General features: G+C 47.9%; 1 long non-coding RNA gene across 2 annotated transcripts in view; it reads right to left on the bottom strand.

The window, feature by feature from the left end:
- Positions 1-14,429, bottom strand: part of LOC112551090 — a 105,972-nt gene extending 91,543 nt beyond the window's left edge. For both annotated transcript variants that reach the window (XR_003095239.1, XR_003095238.1), the window contains exon 1: positions 14,338-14,429. This is a non-coding gene — a long non-coding RNA (uncharacterized LOC112551090). The remainder of the gene's footprint in view (positions 1-14,337) is intronic.
- Between the last annotated feature and the right edge of the window lie 2 nt (positions 14,430-14,431).

Genomic DNA, 14,431 nt, shown 5'->3' on the forward strand with positions numbered 1-14,431 from the left:
TTCCAGGTTCTGAACATCTTCAAAACCTCATCGTCTCTGATGGGACCTTGAGCAGTTAAGACAGCTTGTGGGCCCTCACTTATTCAGGGACACTTCACTCGTAACGACAAATAAGAAAGCTCCCACGTGTTGTCAGCGACTCCTGAAAGACCGATCACTTGATATCAAGTGAAGCATCCTTTTATACAAGAGAAGAGATATTGCACTCCTGGCCAGGGTCCTGTCTGGACGCTGTTTTCCATATGAACAAATACTTTCCTTCTGCGTGGGATGTTATCGGATTTGGCAAATAATTCCACGTTCACAATAAATGCAAAAATACTTTTCCGTGCTTCCCTACCTCCCTTTTTAAAAATGTATTTATTATCTATAACTCTATATCGCTCCCTCTTAAGCCTCTTTCAGATGCCAGATGTCCTACAGTACCATAAAACATACTAAAAGAGATGAAGGCAATGAAAGGGCCAATTTTTTCTCTCCCACTAGTACTTAAAAGTACATGCTGGAAGGGAAAATAGTAAATTTTCATTATCAAGCACACTTTAAGCCTCTCCCTACACATACACATTTCAGTTTTCAGGCAGAATTAAGCCCCTGATCCAGCAGAGCATTTAAACCTGTCTGTAGCGTTAGACTTGGGCTTAGTTCCCAATGGACTGGAGGAGATGAGCTTAACACTAACCACATTTTGCTGAATCAAGGTCTAGATGCTAGAAGTGGTGCCTCAACCCTTTCTACCCACGTCTCATTTATGAAACGCTTGTCACGTCTGAACACCGTTGTCAACATCCACGCTTCCTAAATCAAGTTCAGTGGCAGGTCAGCTGTCAGTAAAGAGCAGGGCAAATCGCGCGCGGTGAATGCAAAGCCTCTGGACAACGGCGTTCAGTCGTCATACAGATGTGACCGATACCTCTCAAGGACACCATTGGGGTTGGTGGCGTTTCAGGAAGGTGTAAACGGAGTCCACACCACCCCACTAAGCACCGACCGGGTAGTTAACAGGAAAGGTGCCGCACTGGTTTGCAATGCATGGAACGGCCCAGATGGGAGGTCAAATCCTCAGCTGAGGCTGTCTTTGTGCTAGAAGCAACCACCGGCCTCTTCCGCCCTCCCACAAATGCAACACCCAGTTAAGCCCCGACTGTAAACCTTTGCCCAGAAGAAGCCCAAAGGATGAGTTGAAAGTGTTGCTGATCGGGATCTAAGTACAGAGAAGACAAAAACCCACAGAGGTTTTTTTTAAATTCCTCATAAAACCGTACAATTTTCTAACTACATACCGCCGATGGTATTTTTGGCAACCCGTTAGACTTCGACAGCAAGGCTATCATTCCCGCTCTGAATTCAAGTAGCGTTTCTTTCTAAACGTTACATTTTCTATGCAGTTCAATAGGATGTGAAACCTCAACAGAGCTTAGCTTCATCATGTTTGCCAGTACCCAGCTCCTTCATTTTACCCTGAAAGCCTCTAATTCCTACCGCCTAGGCTCATTGCTGGGGAAAAACATCTCCTTTGGACTTCAGTGGCCATATCAGAAGCACAGCATCAGGTCCCTGGTGAATGTGCCTTCAGTTGTATTGGGTACCGCAGGAAAAGTTTGCAGGCTTGGACCTAAGCCAGGCCCTCCGCCAAGACGAGGTTTGCAGCCTTGCTCCGAGTCAGAGACTATCAAGGCCTTCCAGAGCCTAATAACCCTTTCGGCTCATGTGTTAAAGGCACCAGCTTCTCTGGGCAATAGCACAAGGAGAGTGAGCACTGGTGGAGAGCATCCTGCCCTTTAGGTCTGGGACAGGAGTTGCATAAACCAGTTTGACCCAAATCAGTTGAGTCCAACATCCAACCAGGTTTATCTTAAACCAGTTTTGGTCATTATGAAACTGGTTTATGGCGCACTGAACTGATTTTTAACCAATTTCTGATCACTTAAACCGGTTTACGTGTAACTTCTATCCCTAGCCTAAATGCACAGGTATCTACTTACTTGCCTGGAAGTAACATCTGGAGTCCATTTGCACCTATGAACCTTTGGCCCTCTGCCACCGCCCAGCTTCAAATACAGCTCCATCTCAAATACTTGTAGAAGAGATGGCGGATGAGGCGTTGAGTAAAATGGAGGATGCTAACAGGCACCTTGTCCCCAGTACAACGAAGGGGCTCGCAGCTCTTGCGGGCCGTTTGCTCCCTGTGCCCATACTCTCGAAAATGCACCGAGAACAAGCGGATTAAATTCAAGGGAAGCAGCAGTTGCAAAACTAGCAATAAAGATAAACTGAGCTATAAAAGATCCAGAAGACAAGTGCCTAAACAGCCGAGATTTATTAACTGTGGAGCTCTGTACTTCACCTCCTGCTCCCCCATCCCTTCGCTCTACCAGCCTAGCAACCTAATAGACATGCATGCGAGCTCCACGGCGCTGCCTGACCTCCTACTATAAACATCTGAGGTTCCCGGTCATCATTGAACACAGACGTGGGGCGGGGGAGAAGGGCTAGGGAAGGGTTGCACTCATGTTGCATCATCAGTTGAAGCATAACGCTGAGCTGCAACCAAAGGAAACAGGAGAAAAAACCATCTTTATTAAAAACAGATTCTTTCTCCTCCTTTAAAGGGAAATGTAATGTTGGGAAAAGCCATTAGATTAATGCTGGGTTTGTAGCTGTCACATGGAGATTTCTATTAAAAGCTGCTCTTAGAAGAGCAGCCGAAAAATTTCCCACTTCCCCTTCCCCAGCGCACACACGCACGCACGCATGTGCGCACAGCATGCCAAGTGCAATGGAAATGCTTGGAGCGAAACAGGAAAGGACCGTTCAGAAAGGTTTCGTTTCAAATCTTGCAAGCTGCAAATGCTACCTCCAAAGGGAGCTCACAGAATTTATTGGGGAGATGGAAAGGACCGAGTGTCCAGCACCTGATGTGAAAGCCTAGGACCGGAAAGGATCTCCCGGGACATAAAGTCAGTCACACTGTACAGTCCCGGTCATGGATCCGGATGCTCCTGACACCCTGGTGGGCCATTAACAAGCGATTTTATTTTAGCCTGATGCCCAAGAGACATTTCAGTCCCAGCAAATGTGTACGGGCCTCCAATCCCTAGGTACCCATGGAGAAGTTTCCCTGCACCTCCATTCCCCTGCCTTACAGGGGAAAGTGCTCACATCCTGCAGTAACAGAAGCCAGGTAAGGCGTCTAGAAGAGAGAGACCCAACACAATCCTTGGAGGCAGATCCCGGCCTCGTTGGAAGATATATCCCCTACATACACACTTTCTTCACATCCCAGTCTTTTAAACAAGCCTTTGAGGAACTTCGGCAAAGAGCTTTAGCTGCATGGCAAGCATGACACACCAGCCGTGTGTTAACAAAAGGGTTATGAGAAAAGGTGAGGGGTTCTGAAAAGCCCCCCTTTAGATTCATTTTAATGCAATTTTGCTTGGGGATTTAGTTGAAAATCCCCCGTCTTTGCCCACAGGCTGCATTATTTAACATTTGAAAGAGACACGCTATTTTCTTCCTATCGGTCCAAAAGGCTGAATTCCCCACACTAAGTGAAAACAGAGCCAAGCCCTCACTTCACAGAGGTGCTACTGAGCTTATAATAGCTTGCCAAGCTTCTGACAGACTCTCATTTTACTTATCTGCCTCCACCAGTCTTCAGCCTAAGCCTTTTTTTATTTGCCTGAATTACCAAGCCCCACCCCGGTGCCTAGCCGTGCTTCTCGGACTCAAAAATATTCCTACGCCCAATCTTGTCCCCTTTGCTTTCTGCAAAAAGGATCCCCCTCCCCAGGCTCATACCGAGAGTTAAAGCCCTGCTCAGCAAAGTACCGGTTGTCTCTGGTGCTGTGGACCGCGCTGCTTAAAACATTAGCATCTATTCCTCAGCTGCATGCTCGCATAGCAGGCGCACTGCAGGCTAAGAGAAGTCAGGCGTGTATGGGATTAGTATGTATGAGAAACTATTTAGGTGGAGGCTTTGTGGTGGCGGGGGCATTAAAGGAACCAATACAGAAGAAAGAGGCCTGCAGCCTAAAAAGATATTTGCATGCGTTTAAAAAGGAGCAGGGGTGGGTAAAAAGGAGGATGAAAAAAGCAGGGGTCCAAACAACCTGCCGTCGGTGTCCATTTGGAGTAACACCGCTGACCCCAGCGAGGTTATTCAGGGCTTAGGAGAGTGACGGAGAGCAGAGCTGGCAGAGAGGGGTGATGACAAGGTGACACTGCACGGCACCGCGGAGGAACACTTAGTCTAGCATCCATAAAATTATAATGCGCATGCATGAGGCCCGTGACCTTGCTCCGATATTAAAGTTGCAGGCTCAGTTCCCTCGCCGCGATCTCGAACGGGGCTCAGGTGTATCAAATACGCACACCGGGGTTATTTTCATCTGGCAGGCGAAGCCCGCTGAACTCCCCCGCGTCGCCTACATCGGGTCAGCGAGATGGGTTCATTCTTCACGTCCCCTCCGACTAGCCTGCCAGGGTCAGGTAGCACGAGTGTTACCGGACAGCTGTTCTCGAGCACCAGCTCTTTTTCTCCCCGGGAGGAGTTTAGTGACAGCATCCCCGTTTTCTCAGCTGCACTTCCAGAGCTAAAAGATTTCGCTGCAGCGCTCAGAAGTGACAGGCAGGCGTGAGGAGCCTCCCTACTCACCAGTATATCCCAAAATGCAGTCCCAACTTGAAACCAGACCATGGCTAAAAAAGAAAAAAAGAAAAAGAAAAAACAAGGCACTTTTTGGCTCAAAAGATATGCTCCCAGCGGGTACTAAGGGGCAAGACAGACTGATTTTAGTCATGCAAGTTATTTCCACTGCTTTTCATGCCTGGAAGTTGGCATAGCTGAGAGAATTCAGCTAATGCTCCCAAGCTGCTTGGGCATCAATAGGATCCTTTATTACATTTCCACTGTAGCGATCGCAGAGGTTTAAGGACCCTTTAACCCACAGCGTGTTTATTTCTGGTGACAATACAGGAGAAAGAAGAAAAAAACCCCATTCAGTTCTTGGATCCAAAACAGAGCTTGCAGGCCTGAGAGTAAGAAATAAAAACAATTTCCCCTCCCCCTGAGGAAGGCCGGGCACATCTGAGTAGGAAGTCATCAAGACAGCGTCAACATAAATATGTAACAAGGCCGTTTCTTTTTTCCTGCAGTCATTTGCTCGGGGCAGAACTGATCTGGGAGAAGCGGGAAGTAAGGGGAAAGCTGGCAGGGCTAGAGATGGCAAGGCAGAAAGTAACCACGTGAATAGTCGGACTAGATGACCTCCTGCGGCCCCTTCCGACCCTAAGCTTTCTATGATTATATGAATCTGGAACGACAACGTTTTGGGTCATGCATCAGACTGAATTGTCCACATAAATGCAGAGAGCTGGCCAAGGCAACACTTTGTCCTTAAGCAGACCAGGTGATCGACATCCACGTGGGAAAGAAGATGGCAAGATGAGCTTGCTGCTCATTACTTACACATCAGGTTGCAGCCGTTTGGGTCTAGAGGCAAAAGGAATCATGGTAGAGACAATATCTTTTAAAGACTTTTTTTTGCAGAAATCTAGTTGGTCTAATAAAAGGTATCACCTCCACCATGAGCGCCGATTCCTATTATCTACGTATGGCACGGATCGTGCGTGTCCCCTGCAACAGTGGGCGAGACGTGCTAGTATGAGCATTACCCTGTCCCCTCCACATAGCGGTTCCCACACATGCGATGGCCTACGCCAGCTCATCAAGGCAAGGACGCCTTTTCAATACACATTGTGCCCAGCATCTGCCAGGAGGGAGCAGGCAAGGTGTTTAGGTGCTAGACAAGAGCTTCCCATTAAGGGTCTCTGGCAATGCCACTCCCCAACGGATTAGGGAGAAGACAACTGCAAAAATAACCCTGCCTACCTAGCGTAGCCATTCAGCAAGAGAGTCTGCTTTGTTAATACCAAGTTTTATTTAACGCCAACATGACATATGAAAGTAATTACACCCGTCAAAGCTATAATGCTTTCAAGCAACATCTTAAAGTCCCAAAGCCTCGTGAATAATTACTAGTACCAAATAAGCCAGCATGCCTTGATCTTCTATATACCATATATACATTTTTTTAAACACTTCTTTGCTTTGAGTTGTCATCACAGATGAATGCCTGCATCATCCATAAACAGGACTTTGATACTGAATTATTTTCCTTCTGTCTTCTGCAGAGATCAACTCTGGGGTTTTCTGACAGTTCGCTCGGCACGCTGGATTATTCCCATTTATTAGGAATAGTCACGTATCTAGTTGTTTCCCTATCAATATCAAGAGAAGCGAGAGTTGCGGAGTCATTTTGATTATGCTCATTGCACCTCATCAGTCTGAAGAGCAACAGCAAAACTCTGCGCAGCCAGAGAGGAATTACCCACATATCTGTGTATGCTCGAAGATATGGATGGTTATGATCCAGCTGTTATCAACACGCAAAACGCACCATCTAGTTTAATGATTTCTAGTATGTAGGAGCTGTTGGCATTAGAAAACAAGTTAAAAACATGAAAAGAAATAAATGAATGGCCAAGATCTTCTGATAAATGGCCACAATCTTCTCAAGTTGTGAATTGCAGTTAGGTATCCAGCAGCTTGGATACACTCCCTCAAAATGACCAGGTGAAGGAACTTGCTTCCACTTATCTAGATATATAAGGACCCACAGCAGCTTAGTAGATACCCTTATGCATGCTAAAACAATTGGGGCAGTGAAGTGGGGGTAGCGGCATGCATTTTAACAGTGATCCCTGTGATACTAGGCACTGTTGTCCGCATAAAGCTGCCTTTATTACCCTGCAACTATCATTACTTGGCAACAGAGTGATTGCTGAAGATACCTTACATAAACACAAGCAGGCGGGACCTTTGAATGTTGAGCAAAATCTCATCCTTGCACTTGTGGGAAGAGTGCCATGCCAACCTCTGGCACGAGGCCATCCATGAGAAGTATGACAGGCTGAGGAGGTTGAGCAGAAAAGTGCCTGACTCTTGAAAGGGGCGTACTTGGTCGCCGTGTTGGTCTGAGACAAAAAGACACACAAAGAACTAGAACTCTTGGTTCCAAAATGATACCTTTTATTAGACCAACTGGAAAATGGCAAGAAAATTGTCCTTTTCTGCAAGCTTTTGGGATCAAAGTCCCTTCATCAGGCTCTGGGAAAAGTGTAGATGGTACAAGATGGTAAAAAGTCCCCATAGGTAAGAAATAAACTGCATTTTTGCACAGAGGGAGCTGAAGATGGAAGTCTGTCCTTCTGGATCAATAAAGACATTCATGGACCCTGAGGGACAGACTTCCATCTTCAGCTCCCTCTGTGCAAAAATGCAGTTTATTTCTTACCTATGGGGACTTTTTACCATCTTGTACCATCTACACTTTTCCCAGAGCCTGATGAAGGGACTTTGATCCCAAAAGCTTGCAGAAAAGGACAATTTTCTTGCCATTTTCCAGTTGGTCTAATAAAAGGTATCATTTTGGAACCAAGAGTTCTAGTTTTTTGTATGACTCTTGAAAGCAAGTCTAGACCCTGAGATACGCTGTCGACAGCTCTGAGAAACAGCCCCAAATCCCTGCTATGGCTGCCGAGCCTGAAAATCCCGTGCGCCTCCTGGGAAGGGAGTGATTTTACTGATAGAAACTCACTGCTATTCTACAGGCTTCACCCCACAGACCAGGAGCGGGTAGTAAAAGTGAAAACTAGAAGGAAAAGGAAAGGTATTTCTGCCCGGGCACCCATCCCAGGGAAAGATGCTGTAAGAGGGGGACCATACCCACTTGTGGGAAGTGTCGGAGCATGATAGATCCAGTTTGCTTCCTTTCCCGCTATAAGCAATCCCTATGTGAACACATAATAGAAAAATCCATCTATTGATGAAAAGGCAAAAGGATGTTAAATGAAATAGAAAAGAGCCAGGAAATGATGGAAAAGAAAAAGGAAAACTTTTTGCATGGGGGGCGGGAAACAAGGGAAGGAAACCAAATAAGTGAGAACGCAGGAAAAAAGTGTTATTCCATGCCCACTGCACTGGTTAGAGACATTTAAGCTCATCTCTTTTTGAGTAATGCTCCGCAGCTGGTAATTTGAGCACAATGGGGATGGCTCGGTAATAACACAGCACTGGATGCTTTGCATCTTCCCGGCTCTGTACAAACACGAAATGATGAAGGGTTCTGGAAACGTGACGGTGCTCAGTAAAAACAGCTGCTGCCACGCGGGACCAAGAGAGCGGAGCTGGCTGAATATGCTCCGATAGAAAAAGAAACATGAAGCTACCAAATGGACCGTGTTTTGTGGGAACGGTGAATTCCAGCCCATTCGTTTAAAAAAGAAAAAGAAAAGGTCTGACGTGTTCAGATGTCATTGAAACAAAGCATTTCCAAAGATGCCTGGTGGAAGGGTTTATTTAGGGGGGGATTTATGGAGGGGGTAGAAAACTGTGTATTTTGTAGGAAATTTGGTTCAAAGGGTTAAAATTTCCTACAGCAATTCTGACTCCCGACTGACCCCATGACTAATGTACCAGGCCAGAAGGCAGCAAAGTAGCACCAGTGAATAAGCTACTGGAAGCAATGTCAGGAGAGCCCTAACGTGGCTCAGCATAGGATAATGCATGACTAACTGGAATTCGGGAGACAGGATATTGTCAGTATGAAAATGAGAAAGCCTGTGGAGATGCCTGTTCTCCATTGTACAACTACCACGCTAAACAATGGCTAACTAGAAGGCATGGCATTTTCTGCACCAGCCTTTGTCCCAGATGACACGACTGAAACTTAGCTTTGATCGTACATATGCAGATTTAATCAGATTCGGCTTCGAGCAGCCTCCACTTCTGATGTAAAACGATGTCTGGAAGAAACAGAACCGTACAGGAACAAATTAGGCAGCTCGTATACACTAGAGGCGGCTACAAGAATAGAAAGAAAATCTAAGTTTCTAGTTCCAGTGAAAAGCAGGGGAAAATCTATCACGAGAATTTAACTTAACAGAAGACGCACGTTTCTACTTTATTTCCCACAGCTTCAACAATGGTTTTGCTTATTTGGAGACTGAGTAAGAATAGTTACAACTAATGTCACTGCACTGGCAAACGTGTCACGGTCCCTTCCAGTCATTAATAAAAACATCTATTTTGGGGAAAGCGCCTCTGTCTGTGCAAGTGGTAGAAATCTGTGCTGCACTGCTAACGATCCCAATTAAAACCCTCCGGAAAACACATGACAACAACATGGCATTAGCTTTGCTTGTACGGTGGTGGCACCCGGGGAGCTAAGTCACAGAACAAAACTACGCTGCGTTAAGCCCCTCTCCCCCAGAACAACAGGATCTCTGCCCCAAAGATCCTACAATCGTACTCCAGCAACCTGGTCCAAAAGCATCAGCAAGCAGTGCTCAGGGAAAGAAAATGAGCAGGCTCTCTCTGCAGACCAGGCCTTTCTAGACACTATTTTTTTCTAATGCAGCCTTCCGCCTCTCTCAGCTTTATTAAAAAACATGGTTGGGAGAAGGGAGCGAATGTACGGTAACACACTGGCAGGGAACAGTATTAAAACGCTGCAGAGGCAGGATTCATGTTTTTCACTCAGTATTTATTATTGTTTCCTCTGCTTTGAGAGTGAAACTGCCAAAAATCTGATAAATTAAGTGATGGGTCTATTTCTCTGTACGTTCCTCCGAAATGCTGTTCTTACTGCAATATAGCACCAAGCCTAACGCGTTGACTCCCCTACGTGCCCCTGACAGCAAACAATTATTGCCCCCCCATCCACCCACCAAGGCTTGTCCTAACTGGAACGAGAGCTCATGGGTGACATCAAGGTGCCTACTATGATTTTTCCCCTTGCCTGTTTTTTACAATGAAAGGAACAGAGGAAGGGACCAAATTTCAGGAGGGAACAAACTGGTATGACATAAAGGACTCAAAAGCATGAGCTGGGACAGGCTGCAAATCGACCCTCCCTGGAAAAAGACACTAGCCAGAGGTAGCTGCAATGCAAGATTTCCAGTTCACAAGATGTTTTCTTTTCTCACCTTTAGTTTTAGTCCAATCAGACCCAAACCAGTTTGGTTTTAATTTCTTGGATATTTGGAAAACCTTTTACTTTGGAAATGCACGAACGTGATGTCCTGTCGACTTTGCTCAGCAGAGGGTGGGTTTTCCCAAAGTCTACGACACCCTAGCAGTCCTACCCGGCAGACTCCCCACGACAGGGCTCCCAGACTCCCAGCTGGTCCAGTACAGTCCCTGGGGCCCCTTGCCTGGGAAAACCCACATGGTAGGTCTGGCTGGGAGTCACAGACCCAGGATTTCTGGACTCTGAATGTCTGCTCTGCACCAGGGAGCCCTGACCCTAGGCAAGAGTCTCAGGACCACCAGCACCTGCTAGAAAACCAAGTGCTGAGCTCCACTGAGCCCCGGGGCTCCCCAAGCTTTCAGGTACCACGAAGGACTGCCTGGGCTAGCTGGGCACCAGTGCCTGTGGAGTAGCCAGTTCTGGGGCAGCCCCATGAAGCTGAGTCCCACTTCAGGCCTTGCAGGCCCCTAGGGCTGGCAAGGAGCTGAAAAGAAGAGGGCTCAAACGACTTGAAGACTCCCAGCTTCACAATTAACTCTAATTTACCTGGTTGCCCCAAAGCCAAAGACCTTGGAAGCATCACAGGCCACCGGGGTGGGGGGGAGGACACACACAACTGTCCTGGAGCCGTGGCCTCTGGAAAACCTGGTTAACTAGAGCCAAGTGTTTGCAAAGTTAAGGTACGAGTCAATCCCTCACCAAAAGTCCCTACGTGACAACTGCACAGCTCATCTGGAGCCCCGGGGAAGCCACCAGGGCCCCGTGCTGACTCAGGGGTTCATCCACGTGGGGCACCTTGCACAACGATAAGCCACATTGGTACCAGCCTCTGGCAGGCATGAGCCACACAGCCCAAGTGCACATGAAGTTTTCCCTGTCAGCAAAGATTAATTTAGCCACAAGCTCGTGTGAAATCCAACATTACAACCAAGACAACTAGCTGTTAACCTCTCTCAATTCAATCACGGAGAAAAAAAGAGCAAAGGAAGCAAGGAGGAGAGATGCAGTGCCCAAATTCTGAGCGCCACCCAGAAGCCTGAACGCTAGTAAGAGTAGTCTCCAGTTTTACTGGATGGGAAGACACAGGTATGCACGGGTGTGGAAGTATGCACGGTTGTGGGAACAGGAGAGAAGCCTCCGAGGATTTTACACGGGACTGGAAGGATTATAACCCCGGGGTGCTGGGGCTGTGTAACCAAAATGTTCCTTGCGTCAGCAGGGTTTCCTGCTTTACAGGCTGGCAAGACGACCTGAACCCACCATAAAAGAACCCATTGGAGTAACAGACCCAAAGATCAATAAGGATTAAGAGTAGAGTGGGGGGATGGATCATCTCCACCTTTCTCTGGCTTCCTGCCACACTGGAGCTGGCATCCACTACCCCGGTCATTAGCAATAAGCAGGCTGCTTCCTCCAGAGACGTCAAGACCCGACTCCCATCCGCTGAAGATACAGAAAGCACCTTCCAGCCTCTACTTGCCCTGTCAAGACTCAGACACACAGGGTGGGCTAATATCACCTTAGCAGGTATCAGAGCTGAGATGGCTTTTTTCCTTCCCCAGGGAGACAAACAAATAGATCTTCACACCGATCCCACAGAGCATCAAGGAGTGTGGCTTCCCCAATCTGACTGCACTGACTTTCTGCCAGGCGAGGTTCCTCTCCTGAACAAATCAAGCAGAATGCAAGGAGAAGAAGCAGTCCTCAGTTCACCTCTTGACAGCAGGGGACCCAAGCGGAGCCTTGCTGCTTTGGTGAAGTTTCCAGATAGGACCTGACAGGTCTCAAGCTCACGCAGCAACTCTAGGATACTTTTGATGGCTGCAGGTTAAATAAGTTCCACTGCTCATCCGTACAGAGACGGGGGTCGAAGGGGATAAGGACACACACGCAGCACAGGCTTCGGTTCTTCAAGCGTTTCCTTCGCCAGGCGACAGCTCTGGCCTTTGAATCAGTTCACAGTGCAAGCAAAGTTGTGCCTCCCAGGGCACACCTCCATTTGCCCTAATGGGGTGCACAGGTGCAACTGAAAGCAGAATACGGCCCCCAATGTGACAAGTCTTTCTGCCTGGCATTTAAAGCGACGCAAAACCCCCAGCAGAAAGGAAGAAAGCACTACTTTAGTTGCTACACCGATATGCACACCATGCGTGTGTCTATAGCTTAGATGTGGTACACAGAGGATCTGGTCCTTCTTGGTTTTATACAGTCCCTTCACCATTACAGAACACCGCAGGAAGTAGGGACGTGTTATTGCCATTTTAGAGCTAAATAACTGAGGCCCAGGAAGATGGGAGAGATTTGGCCGTGCTGACAGAGAGAGTCTGCAGTACTGTGCAGGAACCAACCAGTTCTCCCAAGTTTTAGGCTAGCACCTGCGCCACTGAACCAACTCTTGTCTTCCCACTTTGTCCAAGTCCTAGGTGTCTGCAGTGCCGGGAGCAGACGAGAACAAGGCACAAAGTACCTTCTGTCTGCTTTCAGCTGGTTTGTTAAGCCCCCAGCTGCCCTTGGGAGCCAAATGTAGGAGCTGACAGGTATGCATCTAACTCACAACGTGGTGAGGGAGAAGACACCAACCGGCCTTGATGGCCTCTGTATCATATCTTAAATAAAACAAGAAACACTTCACAAGCCTCCGGCTGTCAGATGAGCATCCTTGAAACACTGAAGCCTAAATTCTGGGCCTGCTCAACTGAAGGGGGTCCATTTCTCTTTTTTAAAGCACCATGAAAACAAAGGCTGTTGCTAACATAACAGCTAGGACCTCCCGATTCACCTCGAAATCGGTGTAATCCTGTTCCACAAGCCCCAAATTCATTCAGCTCGCAATGACTTTGCCATGTGTAATCAGGGGCCAAGTCACCCACGAATGAGAGGGTTTCAGTTCTGTGAAACCCCAGCCTCTGGCAGGAGGCAGATCCAGCTCTCGCTCCTAGATGGGAGGGCAAAAAAGTCTTTTCAGACCAACAGGGAGAGCTCTCCTGTATCTCAGCTACTGCTCCATCATTTTTCACCCAACTCCCACTTCCATACACGGAGCAGATATTGAACAGGAAGGGCTGTAATAGTTCCTTAAAAGAAAAATAAAATAAAAGTACAGCATTCCCAATCTGTTCCAAGACCACACAAAAAACCGAACTGCACCCCTCATCCCCTTGTGACAGCGTATATTTGGATCAAGTCAGCTTCATAGAAGTGTAGTTAGATCTGTTTCTGGCTTGGAAATCAAAAGGGTGGACCTCACTCCACTGCTGTGTTTTGGGGAAAACACCCATATTTGTTTTATTTCTTCTTAACTTGTGCACCTTTATTTATCAGCCAGCTCCTACGCTTGTTCTCTTTACCCCAAAAGAGCCTCACTGCAGTAGATGGGGTTCGACACAAGGGTCTCCCCCAACAAAGCAGTCTGTAAAATGAGGGCCTGAGCCCCCAATCCTGCAAAGCCCGAAGCACACGCTCAGCTGTGAACTCCCCGGCGCTACTCGCATGCAGACCCAGGACAGAAAACATATTTCAAGTGAAGCGAGTGTTTAAATCTGCCTTGGTCAGGCCTAAATCTGGACCAAACCCCGTGGCAAACCAGGTAGCTCCACACCCGACGGCAGTCAGCTCTTCAGCACGTCGTAACTTTAAACCTCCAACTTGCTAAGTAAGAAGTCACAACAGCAGCAAACACGGGGAGAAAGCGTACAACAAACACCTCGCCTGGAACAAGGGCAAAGAAACTTGTCGGATAAACAGCCGGCCGGCAGCCTCGGCGGCTGGAACAAAACACAGCCCGCGCTAGATTATTTGTCTTTGCAAGCTTACAGCGCAAACTTTCGTGGGAAATGCTCCAACTCCAACCCTCCTCGCCCCTAACCGCATGGTCCCTGCCTCCACAAACCCAAGCCCGAAGGATGAAACCGGGGCGAAGGATGAAACCGGGGCGACTCGTTATGTGCAAGCTGCCGACGAGTCAGGCCAATGAGCCGTCTCCAGTTTTCTGGGTTTTAGCCCCTTTTGCTTTTTTGGGTTGCAAAAAAAAAAAAAAAAAAAAAGAGAGAGACAGTTTGAGCCGACGGCTGTGGCGGAGGCGGTGGGATGTGCGGTGCTGCCGGGGGAGGACCACGGCGATGATGCTGGGGCGCGGGATGCTCACAAGAGCACCAGACCCATCCTGCCCCATGGGAGGGGGACAAAGAGTTTCCCTGCCTGCGGCATCCCCGGTGCGGCAGGGCTGCCCGCGGGCCGGGCTCACCTGCGACATCTGCGGCCTGAAGTTGATGTCCTTGAGGTCGATGGAGCCGGGGGACAGGTTGTGCAGCAGCTGGCAGAGCAGCACCCCATCCCCC

This window comes from Alligator sinensis, unplaced genomic scaffold (assembly GCF_000455745.1).
Source record: "Alligator sinensis unplaced genomic scaffold, ASM45574v1 scaffold611_1, whole genome shotgun sequence".
NCBI lineage: Eukaryota > Metazoa > Chordata > Crocodylia > Alligatoridae > Alligator > Alligator sinensis.